Genomic DNA, 18,054 nt, shown 5'->3' with positions numbered 1-18,054 from the left:
GAAGAGATGAGGGTTAAGAGTAGGGTTGCCAACCGTCCCTTAAAAAACGGAATCGTCCCGTATTTAGAAACAAAAGTACACGTCCCGTATTGAGCTAATAAGGGACGCACTTTGTCCCGTAATACAGTGAGAATCAAAAGTAGTCTATAAATGTTAATGGAATTAACGCTTTGTTTGAAAACATAATTCCCAGCCCCTCTCCTGCCTTGTGACCAATGAGCTGACAGCACACTTATGACAATTCGAGTATGACAATTCAGATTATCTCATTGGTCGAGGAAAGGTCGCTTGCGGAGAAAATACCGGAAGACAACAGATGACCACAACAACAAGCATGGCCAACAGGGAAACAAACGCCGACACTGCGGTGCACGTCTCGGATGACAGTACACCTAAAGCTGGGCAGACACTGTGCGATTTTTTTCAGTCACGTTATTCAGCTCTTGCTCAAACTGCACGATTGACTCGCAGGGGTTAGAAGTTTGCAGGTCACGATGCAGGGTCTCACACTATACGGCCCGATGCTCTGATGCGACCTGAGTGCTCACACTGTGCCAACATAACATGAAGGTTATAACAGACAATCTGTCGCTCGCTCTCTCTGTCTTTCACTCACACAGACACACCACCATCAACTTTGCTAAATTGCTAATGAAAAACATGATCAGGCAGCTGTGATTGAGCAGCAATGTAAATCCAACTATTTTCACGGTTGTTGTGGTCGTGATAATTTTGTGATGCCACATCGAAAAGGCTCGGATGAGCTTTCCAAAGTTCTACAAGTGCCTCCATCACTTGTGTCCAGATCACACGCTGCACAGCCGTGCTGCGCCGTCTTTTTCACCGATGTTTACGTGTTTGCGCGTGAGCAGTGTGAGCGGCTGTGGTGACACCCTCACGAGCGATTGATGATCGGGAGCTGGTCGTGAGGTGTTAATCGCTTCTCGTTACCCCACGTATACTACACGACGCACGATGAAGGCCAAAATCGTGCACGATAACACCTATAAAGCGCACTGCACTGTGTGCCGGCGCACTTTTTCCATAGGCATGCTTCTAGTGGTGGGCACAAGAAGAACATGAGGGGCGTGAAAGCTCGGGGAACCCTTAACCAATTTTTTGTCCACCAGGCCACGGCAGAAGCAGATATGGTATGTAAACACTGGTTTGTTGTTTAAACCCTCTGGTTAAGGTTAATATGGGCATGTGCGGTGAATATCAGCGCTATGTGGCCAGAAGTGTGATAATATAATTTATTTTGTGTAATAAACAACTGCAAGGATAGATGATTACAACAAATTGATGACTAATACGTAAAAGTAATACATAGATGAATAATGATGATGAGTTAAGATGCGTAATCATGGGAACAAGCGGGTTTACAAACAGGAGCAGCTGATTAGAAAAGCTGAAATAATACCTCAACTGAAGCCAATTGTACTAAATGCACTATATGTGCACTGTTACAAGAATATTTTTCGTTCTATTGCTTTCTATTAATTTATATAATTTTAAGTTAAGCAGGACAGAGTTCTTTTAAAGAAAGATTTACTTATATTCTCAAAAGTTAAGCATGACAGGCTTCTGTTTAAGAAAGAGACCTGTTTTACTGTGTTAATGTTGTCATTTTGAGCTAAAAATAAATGGCTAAATGATCATTTGTTTCCCATATGGTCATATCACAAAGAATATGCATCTGCTTAAATCAAATTCAAGTCAAATGGTTAAAAAATAATTTCACACACACAAAAAAAGAGCTACCACACTGGGAAGGGTGAAGACAACTGGGTTGCCCGGCCCTGGCCACGAGGTGTCCCTTATTTATTTTTCAGGGAGTTGGCAACCCTAGTTAAGAGAAGCCTTTTGAGAGACTTATTTTGGGGCAAATAAAACTACATTTCATGAATTTTCTTGCAAGCTTTAAGTTTACTCCATGACTTTATGCAGAAAAACTAATGAAAGATAACTTGTTTACGTGATTATCTGTGTGAACACCTATATCAAAGCAGAGGTTTTTACAGTTTGCGGGTTTGGCCTATTCAGGTGCGTGTAAACACAATGCCACAATCTCCCCAGGAGTGGATGTCCAAGCAAATCCCAGCATTGCACAGTCAAACCATGCAATACTCAAAGAAATCTAAGAGCTACATCTCAGACTCTACAGACTCTAAGTATGGCTTGTTTGGAAAGGTTCTGTCATGGTCCTGGGTCGGTGACCCAGCGCTTTTAGTTATCATTTTCTAGTTTATGATGATGATGATTATTATTGTTTGAGTTCTGTGTGTTATATTTGGTCTGCCTTTGAGTCTGTCTCTGTCTATGGTGTCACCCCATCTGTTTGTGAATCTGTCTGGTTAGGTCAATGTCTTGTCTGGTTCCATGTGTCTGAGTTTCCTGTTTTATTGTGAAGGTTTGTGTCATATGTGAGTGTGCTCAGTTTACGTTTCCCCTGTCTCGTCAGCTGTGATTTCTCCCAGGTGTGTTCCCCTCCTGTCTCTCATCCCTTGATTCTGCCGTCTGTGTATTTAAGCCCTGTGTTTCTCTGTGTCAGTGTCGCGTCGTACCCTCAACTAGCTGTGTGTTCTGCTTCTATGTTCCTAGTGTTTGGGCTCCTGCTCCAGTTTAGTGTTTCTTTCCAGTGTTTCAGTCCTTGGTTCCGCTGTTCTGACTTTTGGTTTTCTGTTGGTGAGTTTAGTTGTACGAGGTTTTTCCCAGCAATAAAGCTGCGCCTTAAGTTTCACTTCCGTGTCTGAGTTCTGCATTTTGGGTCCACCACTCCTGCTTGCCTGCCACACAGCGATTCATGACAGGTTCACTCTCAGTAAAAAGAACATGGCAGCATGGCTTAGCTTAGCTTATCCTAGCAAAGCTGCATCTGAAGAAAACTGCAAGACTTCTGGAACAATGTACTTTATTCAGATGAAACCAAACCAAACTGGCCTAAAAACCAAACTCAGCATTTCAGCACCAACAGCTCACACCAGCTGTCGAGTAAGGTGGTGGAGAGATGATCATTTGGGTTTGTTTTCCACCCACAAAAGCTGGGTACCGGGCAGTCATTGAGTTGACCATGAACTCTTCTGAACACCAAAGTATTGTAGAGTCAAATACGAGGTCATCTCTGTGACAGGAATAAAGAGTACAATGATGCCAAACACAGCAGCAAATCTACAACAAAATGTCTATAAACGGAAACTAGCGGTGTTGCAGTGGCCCACTGAAAGTCCTGACAGCACATAAACAAATGTCCACAAACCTCAATGCACTGAATTTTAGAGAAGAGTAGGTCAAAATCTCTCCACAAATTCAAGTTATATCAGCTCAAGCTGGCTTTACAAGCTACTGAATCATGGCTAGGACTGAATTCATTTACCATTTGTCACTTGCATATATTGTTATTTTGTGTTCTGTTATGTTTTAGTCAATCATAATGCTTTAATGTAAACACAGCACATGTAACCTTGGCTCTGCATACTATCTCTGTTTGTGGTAGCATTGGTTACATTCAGTACATCTGTGTTCCTAAAGCTAAATGTCACTTAATCATTAGTCGATTTGAATCTTTCATTTGTTTATGTAGTTTGGTTATATTTACCACTGTGTGTTCCTTTGTGCAGGTCCTATATGTGAAACAGGTATGTGCTGTTTTCCTATCACTTTCCATGCTGCTTATGTTATGCTACCTTCAAAGGATTGCACAGAGCTGTATAAAAACGTATTTTTACACATGGATGCATGTGCGTGAAGGTATTTTGAAACAGCTGTAAAATTACGAGACACTCGCTTTTATAAGGATTTTAGTTTAACACAATATAGCTGCAATCAAGTATAATGTTACGTGCGTGTGTTGGTGGGTTATTTGTTTCCTAATGTGTGTATGCAAATTCACCTGTGCAGGGGCTCGGCTGTGATTGGTGGACCTAAGGAACGACCTGATGTAACTGGTTCCTGCTGCGGACATGAACTATAAAAGGGTGACTGAAGAGCTGCGGTGCGGGGGGTGTGGCAGACTTCCCGTGCACTTGCCTCAGGTCCAGACGGAGCGGCCGTAGCTATTTGGTTAAAAGGTCGGGCATGTGTGTGAAGTGCGGAGCAAGTAGGGGTGAGCTGCCGATTATTTTGGGAAGCCTTCTTTTCTCCTGTGTTTTTAGACCAGGGAGGTCAGACTGTGTTATTTCTTTCTTTTCTTTTCCTTGAACAGGTCAGAGGGGAACCGAAGCCTAGGTTGAGTTTTGTTTGTTGTGTTGGCCTTAGCTCACCCCGAAATTATACACTGCCACTACCATTGTTGTGAATAAACTATTGTTAAAAGTCCGATGCTGTGACTGTGTCTGTTTGGGCGTGGGAAGTCATGGGACACCCCGCTCCTGTTACGGTCATTTCGAGCTGGGTCGTAACATATAAGATATAAAATAAGATTTATTTTTAAATACATTGTTTTTGCATTGTTTCTAACCAAATACAGGGTTTTTAAGACTTGCAGAATCACTACATGCCACCATTTTTTCAACAGAGTTAGTGTGGAGTTCACAAACTGCCTACATGCACAATAAAATTCAGAAGATTACAAATAGCAGCATTCAAGCTGCACATCTCAGGGGACATAGAAATAGTTCTATGTTTGGCTTTTTACGGATGATCAGCAAGCATTTATTCTCAAAAGAAGGTGTTTTTTGTGTTTTGTTTTTTTTATTAAAGCATTCAAAACTATATCCTAAATCCAAACTACCTTGGGATGTACAGTACTTTATTTATTATTATTATAGGTTATAAGTTAAGTGGTTTGAATCTTTTAAAATCCTTCTTTTTTTAATGAACATGCTCTTGTGCTTTGGTTGAATTGAACTTAAACTTTCTGTCTCCAGTTTGTTAGTTTCTCACTTCTCCAGACTGCAAGATTTCCTGTGTGGAATGATTTTCATGAGCAGTGACCCATAGTTTGACAAGCAGCAAGTGTCAGCATTCAGAAGCTTCCCAAAACCACTCCAGACACTTATTTGTGGATTTATTTTAAAGCACCATCTAAATTAACTTTAATTTTAAGAGATTAAAACTGAATGCACAAAGTCAACAGTTACATTTGCTTTGATTTTGATGACTATGACCCTGGGATACAATCTTAAAACCTCTATTTTCATTCTCCTGTTCTGCTTCTACCACCATCTTTGCTGTTCCAAAAGTACCCTAAAAGCTTTAAATTCAAGATTATTGCTCCTATAATATCTCCGCTCAAACTATCTGTTCTTATGCTTTTATTTCCTGATTCTTTTGCAGAACGCACATGAGCTGTACCACAAGAACATCGACTGCATGCTAAGAGCAGTGACAGCCTTGGTTTTAAAGAAGTGGTGGTCAAAGAAATGCCCCAGATAAGCCCACCCACATCCTTTTTACTGACACATACATACTAAAATAAACATCACCACAAAAACATATAATGGCAATGGTAATCAGAATTAATACTCTTTGTGGTTCCACATTTTCCAAACACCATTCCTTTATCAGTTACAGTCTGAAAAGCTTCAGTTTGTCAGTGTACATTTAAAAGAATACAAGCATGTGTTTACTGGATGCTCGCACTGAAGTTGGGCATGGTTTCAGCATACAATTTTACCACATCACAAGCCTTGAGAAAAAACATTTTCTTCCACAGAGAGGTTCAGTTACTGAGGAAACACAAAGCTCTTCATCTCACTGTTTAAGACCCAAACCCAGGAAAAGCAACATGCTTGAAAACAAAATGCATGCTTTTGGAGTTAGAACTTTCTGTGTAAAACACACAGAGACACAGACACACACATTCAGGGGAGGCTCAGGGCACCATTAATAATTACGGTTAATATGATCTCACTTAAACTTGAGAGGGGACGTGTAAGTCAGCTCTTCACAGCTCTTGCAAGTGCATGACACAGAGAGAGAGAGAAAGAGAGAGAGAGAGTGTGTCAGAGAGGACATAAAGTGTATGTGTGTGTGTGTGTGTGTCGTGTAATGCAGCTGCTGCGTGATGATCAACATCCACAAGCTTCTTTACTTCGCTAAGTAAGTGTTTCTCCCTCATTTTCAATTGCTGTGTCATATGATGTTGGATGATCTCACTGATGAAACTATCAATGTACAGCTGTGGGAGCAGGCGTAAATAGATGGCCTCTTCATTAGCTGAGCTGGAGATGCTGACCATCATGTTTTCTCTCCTGGTTTTTGCCCTCTTCACACTTGGAGGGATGCTCAATGAGGAATGTGGACAGTCAAATGGTACAACCAAGACACACACACACACACACATACACTAATGTCTGGACTGTGACTTAGCGTCTGCACTCACACTTAGGTAAAATAGCAAAATATTAGAGCACCAAAGTACTTCAAAAATGATTACACATTTCAAATAATAATAATATATAAATACATATATACATTCATACATATAGGAAATTTTTGTCATCAACTTAGTGAAGTTTGTCAACTCTGCAAGCATTAAGCACGTGTGGCACACATGTTTAACGAGATTTGGATTTCCACATAACAGAGTTATTTCCACATAACTGAGAGTTATTTCCACATAACTGAGAGTTATTTCCACATAACTGAACTTTCTATATCTTCCTCCTGTTAAGACAAACCCGTCTAATTATGAACCTCAGCTTTGAAGCGTTATCTTTAACCTTATTTTCACACAATAAGGTTCTCTTTGTATTTCATTTGTACTTCCTTTGACTGGAATTGCTGCTTTGTTTTATATATTTTATGTTTTAGTGATATTAAATTATTATTATATTAAATGTATTATATTTTTTTTCCATTGGTTCATTTATACTTCCACTTAGAGAATGCTTCAGATAAAAAAAACTACCACTAGATCACAAGGCAAACTGTCCAGGCAGGATATAAGATTCTTATATATCTATTTACGATCTACTATCATGAATGAACCCCACACAATTTCTATCAAATGTATAAATCATATTTGATAGATTTATATATATATATATATATATATATATATATATATATATATATATATATATATATATATATATATATATATATATATATATATATATATATATATATATATATATATAATTATTTATTTTAATTAATTATTTTGTTTGGCATCACATTAATTATTAAATGTTATTAATAAATCATTATTATTTTATGTGACCAGATCTGTGATAAAGTATTGCATTTTGAGGTGAAAAACCAAAGCAATTAACTTTCTGTTTCCATTTTCTGCAGCGACTAACACAAACCCACAAAACGATGTGCTGACTGTCTGACTTTGATGAGGGTTATGATTCAGATACAGAAGATTCACAGGGGAAAAGCAGCCCTCTGAGAATGTGACAGTCAAAGCCCCCTCCTGTGTGAACCTGTTGGTTACCAGACAAAAAGTTGAACTGATAACCTCTGAACACAAGTGCATGTGTACTTTGTTAAAGGATCTTGCATCCTCCAGGATGAGCCATAGGGGAGTGGCCTACACTACACATTTTAAAAGAAAAAAAAAGGACTGAACAAAGAAACGCCTGCTTTAACAAACAGTGTCAAGTCAGTATCTCGTGCCTGCTTTCTTTGTGAGAGTGTGAAGACAGAAGGATTTTATCTAACCTAGATCTGTAAGCAGCTGCTTCTACCAGTAAGTTTTAAAAGCTTAACCGTACCTGCTCTTCTTCTTATTTACTCTTTTCTTGTACCTCCTCTTTGAGTTGCTCAAGGATGTTTTCTTCTACCCACTGACGGTTACCTTTGATACTGGAAGGCAGTTGAAAAATCTAGGTCAAAAACAAAAGGTGTGTTTGGCAGGTTGTGAGCGAGCCATCTGATCACTCTATTGAAATGAGAAGTATGAATCACTTGTGCCAAGGCTCAAAGGCTATCGCTAGTGTGAATGCCTACATTTACAGAGAGAAAAATGTAGGAATCACAGGCCATCTGTGGTTGGCTACACTGATTCATTCAGCCTGTCTGTGACAACATAAAAATGCTCTGTTATTCAGCACCAGCTCTTGTTTGACAGCCGTGTTTTCATAAACATGTAAATCTATAACTATTTTGCTTACCTGACACGTGATGGCTAAAGAGTTAAAACAAAAAGAATATAATAAAGGATGTTTGATTCTGAAACTCTGCTGAAGATTAAAAATTTATTCACTGATGTTAAGTTCACAGAAAGTCCCTGAAACGTCAGTGACTGTACTTTTTTCTTTGATTTTTCACACTGACTGTTTTATTCATGGGAGCCCGGCCTGGAGTTTCAGCCTGCCACTCATACTGCGATACCACTGTACATTTCTTAACTTTCTAAACCCAGCAGGTGATACTGCTGAGGTTGTGTGAATTCTCACATTTCAAGCTGAATATAAAGCAGAGAAGTCTCGAATGTAATGCCAATTCCAAGTTTATACAGCCCTCTGGTGGCAGTGCATGCAGAACTGCACTCGAAGGATTGCAAAAGCCTTTAAAAAAAAAATCGTCTACTGAACTCACTTACAGCCTGATTTGCTGGGCAGTTTACAGAGAATTAAACTGTTTAATATTTTAAAATGCACCCCATTTTCATGAATACACATAGTCCATAACTTAATCTTAGAAGTATACACTTACCAGCCACTTCATAAGGTAGATGTTAGTATTCATTTTGCGGTACAGTGCCGCTTTAATTCAACCTGATATTGATTGATGATTTGTTCATACTGACACAATAGCATCACACAGCTGATAGTTGTCGGTTCAACCACATTCCATCGGATTCAGGTCTGGTGACTGTGGAGGCCACCTGAGTACAATGCGCTCATTGTCATTTTCAAGAAAGCAGTTTGAGATGATTTGACCTTTGTGACATGGTGTGTTATCATGCTGAAAGCAGCCACCAGAAGATAGGTCCACTGTCATCATAAAAGAGTGGACATGGTCAGCAAAAATACTCAGGGAGACTGTGGCATTTAAAAACATGCTCAGTTGGTACTAATGGGGCTAAAGCATGCCAAATAAACATCTCCCACCACCAGCAGCCTGAACAGTTGATACAAGGCAAAATGGATCCATGCTTTCACACCACACCAAACTGTGACCCAAATGTTGCAGCTAAAATTGATATCCATCAGATCAGCAACATTTCTACAACGTTCTATTGTCACATTTTGGTGAGCCCGTGTGAAATATAGCCTCCTGTTCTTAGAGGACAGAAGTGGCAGAAGTCTGCTGCTGTAGCGCATCTCTTTCAAAGTTCTCACCATTCTCTGTGAACCGTAGAGATGGTTGTGTGGGAAAATCCTAGCATTTAAGCAGCTTCTGAAATACTCAGACCCCCCATTTGACAACATAACACATTTGAAAAGATTCAAACCGCCTTTCTTTCTCATTCTGATGCTCACTTTGAACTTCAGCAGGTCATCTTTATCATTTCTACATTCCTAAATCCACTGAGTTGCTGCCATCTAACTGGCTGACTAGAAATTTTCTATAACAAGCAGTTGAACAGGTATACCCAGCATAGTGGTTGGTGACTGTATAATTAGAAGCAAGAAGTTTAGTGAGCTAGATTCAAGATTGTTTGTTTGTCACGCGCATGGTTATACAGGTATAACACGCACTGAAATGTGACCTGATACGCTCCTCGACTGTGCAAAGAAATAAAAAAAGAGATCCTTTCTATGAGTAGTCTGCATGTTCCAGCTTTGCCAGTGTGGGTTTAGTAATTCCAGCTTTAGGCGTGGAAATGAGCCTGTGTGGTAGCTCTGTCTGTGCCTGAGCATAAAATTATACAGTGAAGCTACACTGTGGCAAAGAGTAATTTCTTCACTCCTCTGTATAAATGAGTCCTGTTTTGTGTTGTATAGTTGTGTAGATGGAACTGCCATTCACTGGCTTTGAGCTGACCTTCATCATCGTTGCCTTCATCATCTTCACTCTCTTCAGTTTGGCTTCAGTCTGTTTTCAACCACAGGCAGCCCGGCCAGGTACACATTTAGCCTCTGATATCACCACAGAAACCAACGTCAGCCTCTCTAACGCCGATTATCTATGCTCTATCTCAGAAAAAGATGTCTATGAAGTGAAGAAACTGCAGCCATGTAACAGGAAGCAGAGAGTGATCATCAAAGAAGCTGGACAGAACACATAAAGCAAACATTATAAACCCCAGCTGAGTGAAGGCAAAACTGAAAACACCGCTTACTGTTCTTCTTTTTTTTTGTATTAGTGTTGACGCAATGCCCATTACAGTAGGTTCCCACAATAAAGATAAGGTGGCAATAAACTGTACCCTATTAATTATACAGCTTCGTGAGTTATGAGTATTGTTATAAGGCTGAAGGTAATCATTTAGAAGTGTAACACAAATTGCTAACAGCATAACGTGATCTCAGCGTATTTGTTCAGGTATCTGGAGAGGACGATTAGATAAACTTGTAGAGCAAAGATCCTGTTTGTACAGTTTATCACTGTAACACCACATCTTTTCTTTCCTCTATGATAATTTGCTCTTTAGCTCCATCTCCAGTTTTAAAAAAGCATCAGCTGAATTCTGAACTGAGGCCACAGAAAAATAGGTAGAGTTAAATGCCGTGGAGCTGAAGAACCAGACAGAGCCGAACACTGATGCACAGATCTCTGACAAGCCGTGATGTCTGAGTTAGGATTTAACAAACCAAGTGACTTTCAGCCCCTGCAGCCCTCGTGGGGTGACATCCCAGGGGGTTAGAGGCTGCTCCCTGTGGAGAATGCCCCTCGACCCTTAAGCCCTCCATCAATCCTCTGCAGTCAGCCGTCTAGCTGTTGACATGAAGCGGAGGAGGAGCTCCAGAATAAAGCAACTGAGGAAGATTTTCTTTTAAAGCCAGCGTCTTTGGTGTGTAATGATGATCCTGTGTGTGTGTGTGTGTGTGTGTGTGTGTGTGTGTGTGTGTGTGTGTGTGTGTGTGCTCCTGTTCATGTGTATATGCAGCCATTGAGGTTAGTATTGGGCTGTTGAAGAGATAAAGGGTCTTCAGAGTAATTAAGCTCTGGCTGGATGGCTACAGCCCTCATTAACACTGACGATATTGTGGCATGACAACAGACCCACTATCACTCTAATGATGGTCAATGAACTCACCAGGCCACAATCCACACCCGTGCACAAAGACACAAGGGCAAGGACACACCCCTACAAATTCAGACATCACGGCACATTTCAACTATGGCCACTCGTTTCATCACCTACACTCTGCTCCTGAATGAGAAACAGAACAACCCACACAAGCTCCGGCCATCACGTCAGCTCTTTGATTCATAAGACCTTAGACTATGGAAACATCTCACGTGCAAACCATCCTATAAAGAGAGGGGTGATCATTCTTAAAAAGAAACAAACATAAACTCTTCCATATAAAGCACAAGGAGGTCATAATTATATGCAATCTTTGGACTATTTGTGAAATCGTGGTCTTATAATGCCAATATTTGTTTTTATTTTATTTTCAGCCCAGCAGTATTTGCAACAAGGCTTATAACAACCTATATGCCTATATTGGCCTTCATTTTTTTCTCATGTAATCCATTCTATATCAAATCACCCAGAAATTTCCCAGAAATTCAGAACTCATTCACATTGTCTTTCTTGAACAACCAGCAGTGTGTACAATGGAAATGTGTTCAGCTTTCTATTATAACATGTAGCCCAACTGCTAAATATTTACATCTGAGAACCTACGATGAAAAATATTTATAACTAAATATTTCCGTTAAGCCGACTGGTTCTGGTATCTTTGTTTTTAGCAAAATAAATCCTTGATAAATCATAATACTGTGTTATATTGGTCATGAAATATTTCAATATCACCATTGAGCAGTCCCGCTGCTCATGATTTTTTAATATAACTGTGTTCTAATGTAAAAGGCAGTTGTGTATGAATAGTCTGAAAATAAAGATGGGAAGTTTATTGGGTTTATTTTGTTCTATCTCTAATGTAAAATTAAAAACTGTGGCACAGAGAATCACCAGATCCTCAACCATCATCAAATCTACAACTGTACATCAGCTAAACATCAGTATCGACCTATGTGATTGATATCAAGTATAAAAAAGTGGGCGTTGATTTGCCACATTAACTGTGCGCTAGATAAATGTTTGAAAATAGTGTGCTAAGGAACTGAGAGGATGACCTGTCTTTTGTTTATGCCTCCAGCGAAGTTGAAAAGACTTTCAAGAACGGTGATCTGGAAGCTCAATGGGGAAAAAACCTCACTAAAAAGTTCTACTGGTCACCCATCTACAGCATGTACCTTATATTACCATTTCAGTGTTTTAATGATATGTGCTAATGATCACCCAAGTCTAAAAGTTACAGGGGCATTTTATGGAGCACTGTTCTTCCAAGCAAGTTTTGTCAGAGATAAAGAAAGCTCCTTATCTGCTGATCCCGGTCAAGAGATGATGACAGAGGAAAAGAAGAAAGTGAAACTTTAAGAGGAGGGGAGGAGACGCTGTAAAGTCAGTACAGCTGCTGGGAAAACCAGGACTGCTGTTAACACTCGTAATAACAGCAGCCCTGCAGTCCAACTGTTTTCTGAGCTGCACACTAATTCAGAGCACACTGCCTGCTGAGTTCAGGCACACATTGGACTAAAATATGAGCACGCTGAGCGACGGGATTAATAACGGGGCTGGTACTTGGGAATGCTTCAAATAAATGGTCACACATAAGGCTGCAAATAATTTGCTACCAGCTATTTTTCCTCATTTAGTCACATCATGGTTCTGAAATGTCAAAAAAAAATCTTTTAACGTTTACTGCTATGCTGGACTAACTGCCCAAACTCAGACTTTTGAGTTTTACAATTTCAGTAGTCTGTCTAATTTAATTTTTTGAGACTTTTTTCTGACAAAAAAGTATTTAATCAGCTAATAAAATTCTTGCTCTAATCCAAAAAGAGGCTGATGTTTTAGCGCAGATACAAGTAGCAAGACAGCATTTTGGTTACTTTACACTCAGAGAGGTAAATCCACTTTCCAAATGGTTTCCATCACACACATGAACACATAAAGCACACATCCTGATGCTGTTTTAGCAAAGCAGAAAGAAACAATTTACATAAATGCTCATCCTTCTCAGTCATTTCCACAGCAAAAGTGGATTTGCAGCTGTTCTGTTTTCTATCGATGTCAACTCATTATCTTCACATGTTATCTTGGGCTTGTTGTTTGTTAAACACTTCATACAATGCAAAAATGCACTGCACTGTTTAAGTAACCAAAGATGGCTCTCACGCCACAAAAGAACAAGCTTCACCTGCAGCCCTGCCAGGGTACTGCAGCAGTGTGAGAGCTCGCCCAGTCTGTGTGTGCCTCTCTCACGGGGGTGTGTTCAAGCAGGCTGGGTAATCCTCGTAAACACGAATAATCCCTTTTATAAGGGCAAATTATTACAACACGCTCTGCAGCGAAGACCTGGTGGGAGAATCTGGTATGAATCTTACTCTCTTACTCCAAAGGGCAGGTAGACAGAAAGTGAGGAACACAGAGAGGCAGAGGTCTGGCAGGAGTTAGCAGGCAGTGGATACCAGGTGGCTGTGAATGACAATTGAGACCAAATAAGCATATTCAAATTGGGAAAATAAAAGTTTTTTAAATGACAAAGGCAGCTGATATGCAAAGTGCAGCTCACCACAGAAACAAACTACATACCTCAGCAGAGTGTTTGCAGCAGGATGAATGTGTGTGTTTGTGTGTTGTTGGGGAAGAATCTCTGTCATTTCAAGGAGCATTTTTGCAAACATCATAAAGCAATAAAAGGCAACATTTCAAAATGCGACACCGACAAACAACACTAAAAAACACAAAGACCCTGGCCTTGGCTTTATTCTTGAGAGCTGAAGGAGCTGACGGCCCAGGTGCTCGTTCAGAGACTCTCTGACTGTTTCAAGCCCTGCGGTCCATTAGTGTCCTGCTGCTCCTCTAATCCTCATTCACATGTAACGGCTGACATTTCATCTTAATGTGTTAATTCATTAGCTGGGTGCTGAATGGAGAGACTCAGTCCACAGAGACGGCCGTCAGCAGACACACTAATGAGTCCCCCCCGCGCGCAGCCGGTGACTGCAGAGCTAATGCCAAGTGAAGTGGGTTACCTGCTGCAGGAAACCCCAACGATGGGCTACCCGGATACCCACGCAGGGCTGGATATTTCTTGGAATGTGGCATAATAAAAACAGCGCTTATATAATACAGACTCTTTTTACCAAAACCAAACAAAAGAAGCAAAGCTGAGAGAAATGCTGCTATTGTAAATGAAAAACCTGTCAGCACCACTCTTTGGGCTTTTAAATGTGCAAAGTTCTGCTTTATTTGATTTATGTATTCATTTTTAATTTCACCGTGGATCCATTGTAAAAAAAATATATTATTTAATGATTATTTAATCATTTTTGGCATAATAATAATAATAATGTATTTTATCAGTGGGAAAAGCTGTGATGCAGTTAAAAATCCAGACTTTATCCCTTCCCCCTTCCCACTCTAAAAATCCTTGCTGAGGTTCTGCTGCTCCCTCTCATCGGATGACGCCAGAAAAATAAGAATAACTAAACAATCTTTATATAAGTTAGCCACAGAATGCTTTGTTTACTTCTCTGGTTATCCTTGTGCTATAAGATATTTATCAAGTTCACCTGGATATTGTGGGTTGTTTTTTTTAACTGTAATGGTTTATCCATGTGATGAGAGAAACAACCAACTAAAAGCCAACATTACAGAGGCAGGCCTTCATGCTGTCACTCAGAGACAGTACAAGATCTACACAGACAGTTAAGACGTCTTTGGCCATCATTAGTCTGCCGTCCCCTAGATTTCATTCAGAGGACCGCTGCCCCCACCACCTCAACACCCAAAAGCTCCAGATGTATATATGTGTGTGTGTGTGTGTGTGTGTGCGCGTGTGTGCGCGCGCGTGTGTGTGTGTGTCTTCATCTGTTGGGGGGCAGGAGAGAGCTAGGCGGGATCTGGTTCTTGGAGGACCTGCTATTTCCAGTCACAGCTTCTTAAATCTTTGCTCTAATGTTACAGGTGATAAATCTTCCCTGCCTGCTCACTCCGCTCTCTTTGAAAATATCAGCCACTTGCGCACACAAAATACAGCATGCAGCATGAGTGTGTGTTCAAGGGGCAGTTCAGGGTGCACGGAGGGGGCTCCCTGTCATTTGAATTACCCCTCTACATGTGGGGTCAATATGTGCCGAAATGTGTGTTTGTGTGTGTGTGTTTGAGGGATAGAGAGTTTGTGTGTGTATGGGGGGGGGGGGGGGGCTGTTGTGGGAACTACCCACCCACCCCCCTCCCTCTAAAAAAGGCTGTATAAAGGAGGAAGGGGGAGAAGCACCTTTGTCACTTCGCTCTCAGACACAGAGACAATCACTCTGGACACACACATTCCTTCAGGGACATAGCGATTATCCTCAGAAGAGATCTACTTGTTCGTACTGGATTCTGCCAGAGGAGGATTTTCTGACTGAAAAGAGAAGAGGGGCAAATCTGAAAGACACTCAGCATCTCCAGTCCAGTCCGGATTTGAGCTACAGGGACTCTCCGGAATTATTTGTGAAAATTATCATAAGTTTCAGCTCCTGAAACCAGCTGCCACCTAACTATGAGGATATTCAACCTGCTCTACCTTCTCATGCTGCTCGCAGTCATGGCAGCATCGGTCTCCTCTGCCAAGCCAGGTAAGCGTCCTCAGACTTCACCACCCAGAGGTGTCCTTTTAAAGGGGGACGCCTATAAATCTGAACGTTAACGTTAGTAATGTCTGCTAGGTACGATAAAACTTTTTTTTTTTAAAGAAAAATAAATACATAAATAAAGCTTTACAACCAGTTACATGGACCAAAACATAGTCCCGGTCAGCAGCGTTCTGAATCACTGCGCACTGACCCTTAAACTCGCATCCATAGCAACAAGCTTGGACTATGTTAGCTATAGTTAACTGTCACTAATAAAACAGATTAGCTTAACCCTATGAGTTAAACAGACTTAAAACTTTTAATAGAAAAGTTTATTTTATTTTTCTGTTTTAACCTAAGCAATGTTAAAAGTGCGCGAGATAATTTGACGGCCAATTATTGACGGGATGTTGGACGTTACTTCTTTATAACAGTGGTGATGCATTCACTGCTTGTTGTGAAAATTGTTGTGAAAAAGTTAAATAGTCAATATTTACAGTTATTATCTCAAAGATTTTCACCCGGTAACTTGAAATTATTTTTCTCAGTTTTGAGTTATTAGGTCAAACTTTTTTTTTGACTATTTGGAAATAAATAAATGAAACTTTTAGTGGTGGAATCAAGCTTCCTCAGCTCAAAGGCTCCAGTCTCATAAACAAATTACAGCTGAGTGACACTGATAATTAAGTGTCGGTATTTATTGATTTCGCATAATGCAGGAAAAGCACTTTTTAAAGCCTCCTTTTAGCCTGACCACAAATAAGTACCCCCCATCTGTAATAAGGAAAAAAAACGTTTTAGTGTTCCTGCCTCGTAGCAGGTGCGCTTTCCCCCGCAAATTCTCGACTTTTTTTGCGGTTATCTTTGCGCAGATGCAAAAAAAAAAAAAGAAAAGAAAAGAAAAGAAAAGAAAAAAAGGGGAGGGGGCGGCTGCTGTTAAAGGGGGAGGTTTTGTGCCTCGGGTCGTGATATAGGTTCATGTGCTGATGGCGAGGACACGATGATGAGAGGATAAAAGGAGGAGTGGAGGACAGCGGAGCGCCGCCGGGGTATCCGCAAAGCGGACCGGTGGGCCCTTTGTCCCCGGCTGGAAGGCGCTCCGGAGCGCTTTTGTTAATGACAGTGTTAAAACTTCATGCAAATACCCGTGCTTTATTTACATGACATGGAGTAGCAGTGGCAAGTATAAAGCAGGCTACCTTCAGGGTGGGGTGGGGTGGGGGGCAGCTTCTTTCAGAGGTACAGGCAGAGAGGGTGGGAGGGGAGTCATAAAGTCATCTGGCGGTTTATCTCTTCCTGGGCTTGGCTGGCAGTCTGGATTTATTAGGGATGTATAAAAATAATCACGTGTTAGGTGAGTGTGTCCCAGCTGTTTGTAAATGGGTTGCAATAAAAAAAAAAAAGAAACTCTTAAAGTGGTCAGGAGAGGTTATAGAGTTGCAGAAGGTTCAAAATTATATATGCCAGGCATCCACCTGCAGACCGCATGAATGGGCAGCTTTTTGCCTGATAGCAGTCTAATTTAATTAAATATCTGTTTACATCTACAATCAAACCATCTCTTTTACTCCAGATTTCTTGAACCTGAGGAAAAAATACCACAGACACCACTGCCCACACAGACGCTGCCTGCCTCTGCACTCCAGAGTACCCTTCCCTTGAGGTAAGAGACATTCACTCATGCATGTGTTCATATATAGCAGGAGGTTATGAGCCGAGCCTAACAAAAACAGGCTACGTGGCCGGCAGGTTGGCAGTCAGGAAAAGCGTGTGTGTGATTAGTGTTTACGAAGAACAGAGGACATAAATCTCACAAACTGAACTGGGAGGAGGTGAAAGAGGGGACTCAAGGTGACTTTATGTCTAAATGCTGTTTTTATCCATTACAGGTCAGGAGAACTGCAATGGGGAAGACTCGAGGAGAGAAATGTGAATATGGACCGCAGTTTGTGGCAGAAACATCACGGCTGGAGCCCATGAAAGAAGGGGAGATATGGGACTCCACAAAGATGCCACCCACAGACTTTAATGTACATGTATCTGCTTCTGCAGCAAGAATCTGAATATTCATTAAACCATGAAAAGCTACAACAGCTGGGCGACCACAGAGCTGGGCTCGGCCAGTTTTGAGCTCCTTCCAAATGATAAAACGGGGAAAATAGCATGAGAGCTTTTAATCAATATCATCAAGTATATTCAATAATCGATTTAAAAAGCTGCGGACCAAAGAGCTGTAAATACCCCTAGTATAGCTACAAATTGTTTATATTGTATGTTCAGATGTTTATTGAATTACTTTTTAATAAAAACAAAACAAAAAAGAAAACTGTTTTGATTGTGTTTGTGTTAAAGATG

The 18,054-nt window shown here is 40.6% G+C and overlaps 4 long non-coding RNA genes across 4 annotated transcripts; 3 read left to right on the top strand and 1 right to left on the bottom strand.

Moving 5' to 3' along the window:
• Positions 1 to 4,314, top strand: LOC146572400 (uncharacterized). Its single transcript, XR_014892708.1, has 2 exons — positions 1 to 3,635; positions 3,898 to 4,314. It is a non-coding gene; the product is annotated as an uncharacterized LOC146572400 (long non-coding RNA).
• A 1,666-nt stretch (positions 4,315 to 5,980) lies between these two features.
• Positions 5,981 to 8,502, top strand: LOC146572399 (uncharacterized). Its single transcript, XR_014892707.1, has 3 exons — positions 5,981 to 6,039; positions 6,119 to 6,252; positions 7,240 to 8,502. It is a non-coding gene; the product is annotated as an uncharacterized LOC146572399 (long non-coding RNA).
• Positions 8,503 to 12,889: 4,387 nt separating this feature from the next.
• LOC146572398 (uncharacterized) lies at positions 12,890 to 15,987 on the bottom strand. Its single transcript, XR_014892705.1, has 3 exons — positions 15,651 to 15,987; positions 15,360 to 15,488; positions 12,890 to 13,552 (listed from the first exon to the last, which is right to left on the bottom strand). It is a non-coding gene; the product is annotated as an uncharacterized LOC146572398 (long non-coding RNA).
• A 990-nt stretch (positions 15,988 to 16,977) lies between these two features.
• On the top strand, positions 16,978 to 18,025 carry LOC146572397 (uncharacterized). The gene is made up of 2 exons (XR_014892706.1): positions 16,978 to 17,362; positions 17,589 to 18,025. It is a non-coding gene; the product is annotated as an uncharacterized LOC146572397 (long non-coding RNA).
• The last annotated feature ends 29 nt before the right edge of the window (positions 18,026 to 18,054 follow it).

The sequence above is a fragment of the Mchenga conophoros genome, linkage group LG6, assembly GCF_057382185.1.
Source record: "Mchenga conophoros isolate Kocher_MC1m ecotype Shallow Benthic linkage group LG6, M_conophoros_male_GT1.1, whole genome shotgun sequence".
Taxonomy (NCBI): domain Eukaryota; kingdom Metazoa; phylum Chordata; class Actinopteri; order Cichliformes; family Cichlidae; genus Mchenga; species Mchenga conophoros.
The sequence above is the reverse complement of the archived record's forward strand: the minus strand, read 5'-3'. Positions and strand labels throughout refer to the sequence as shown.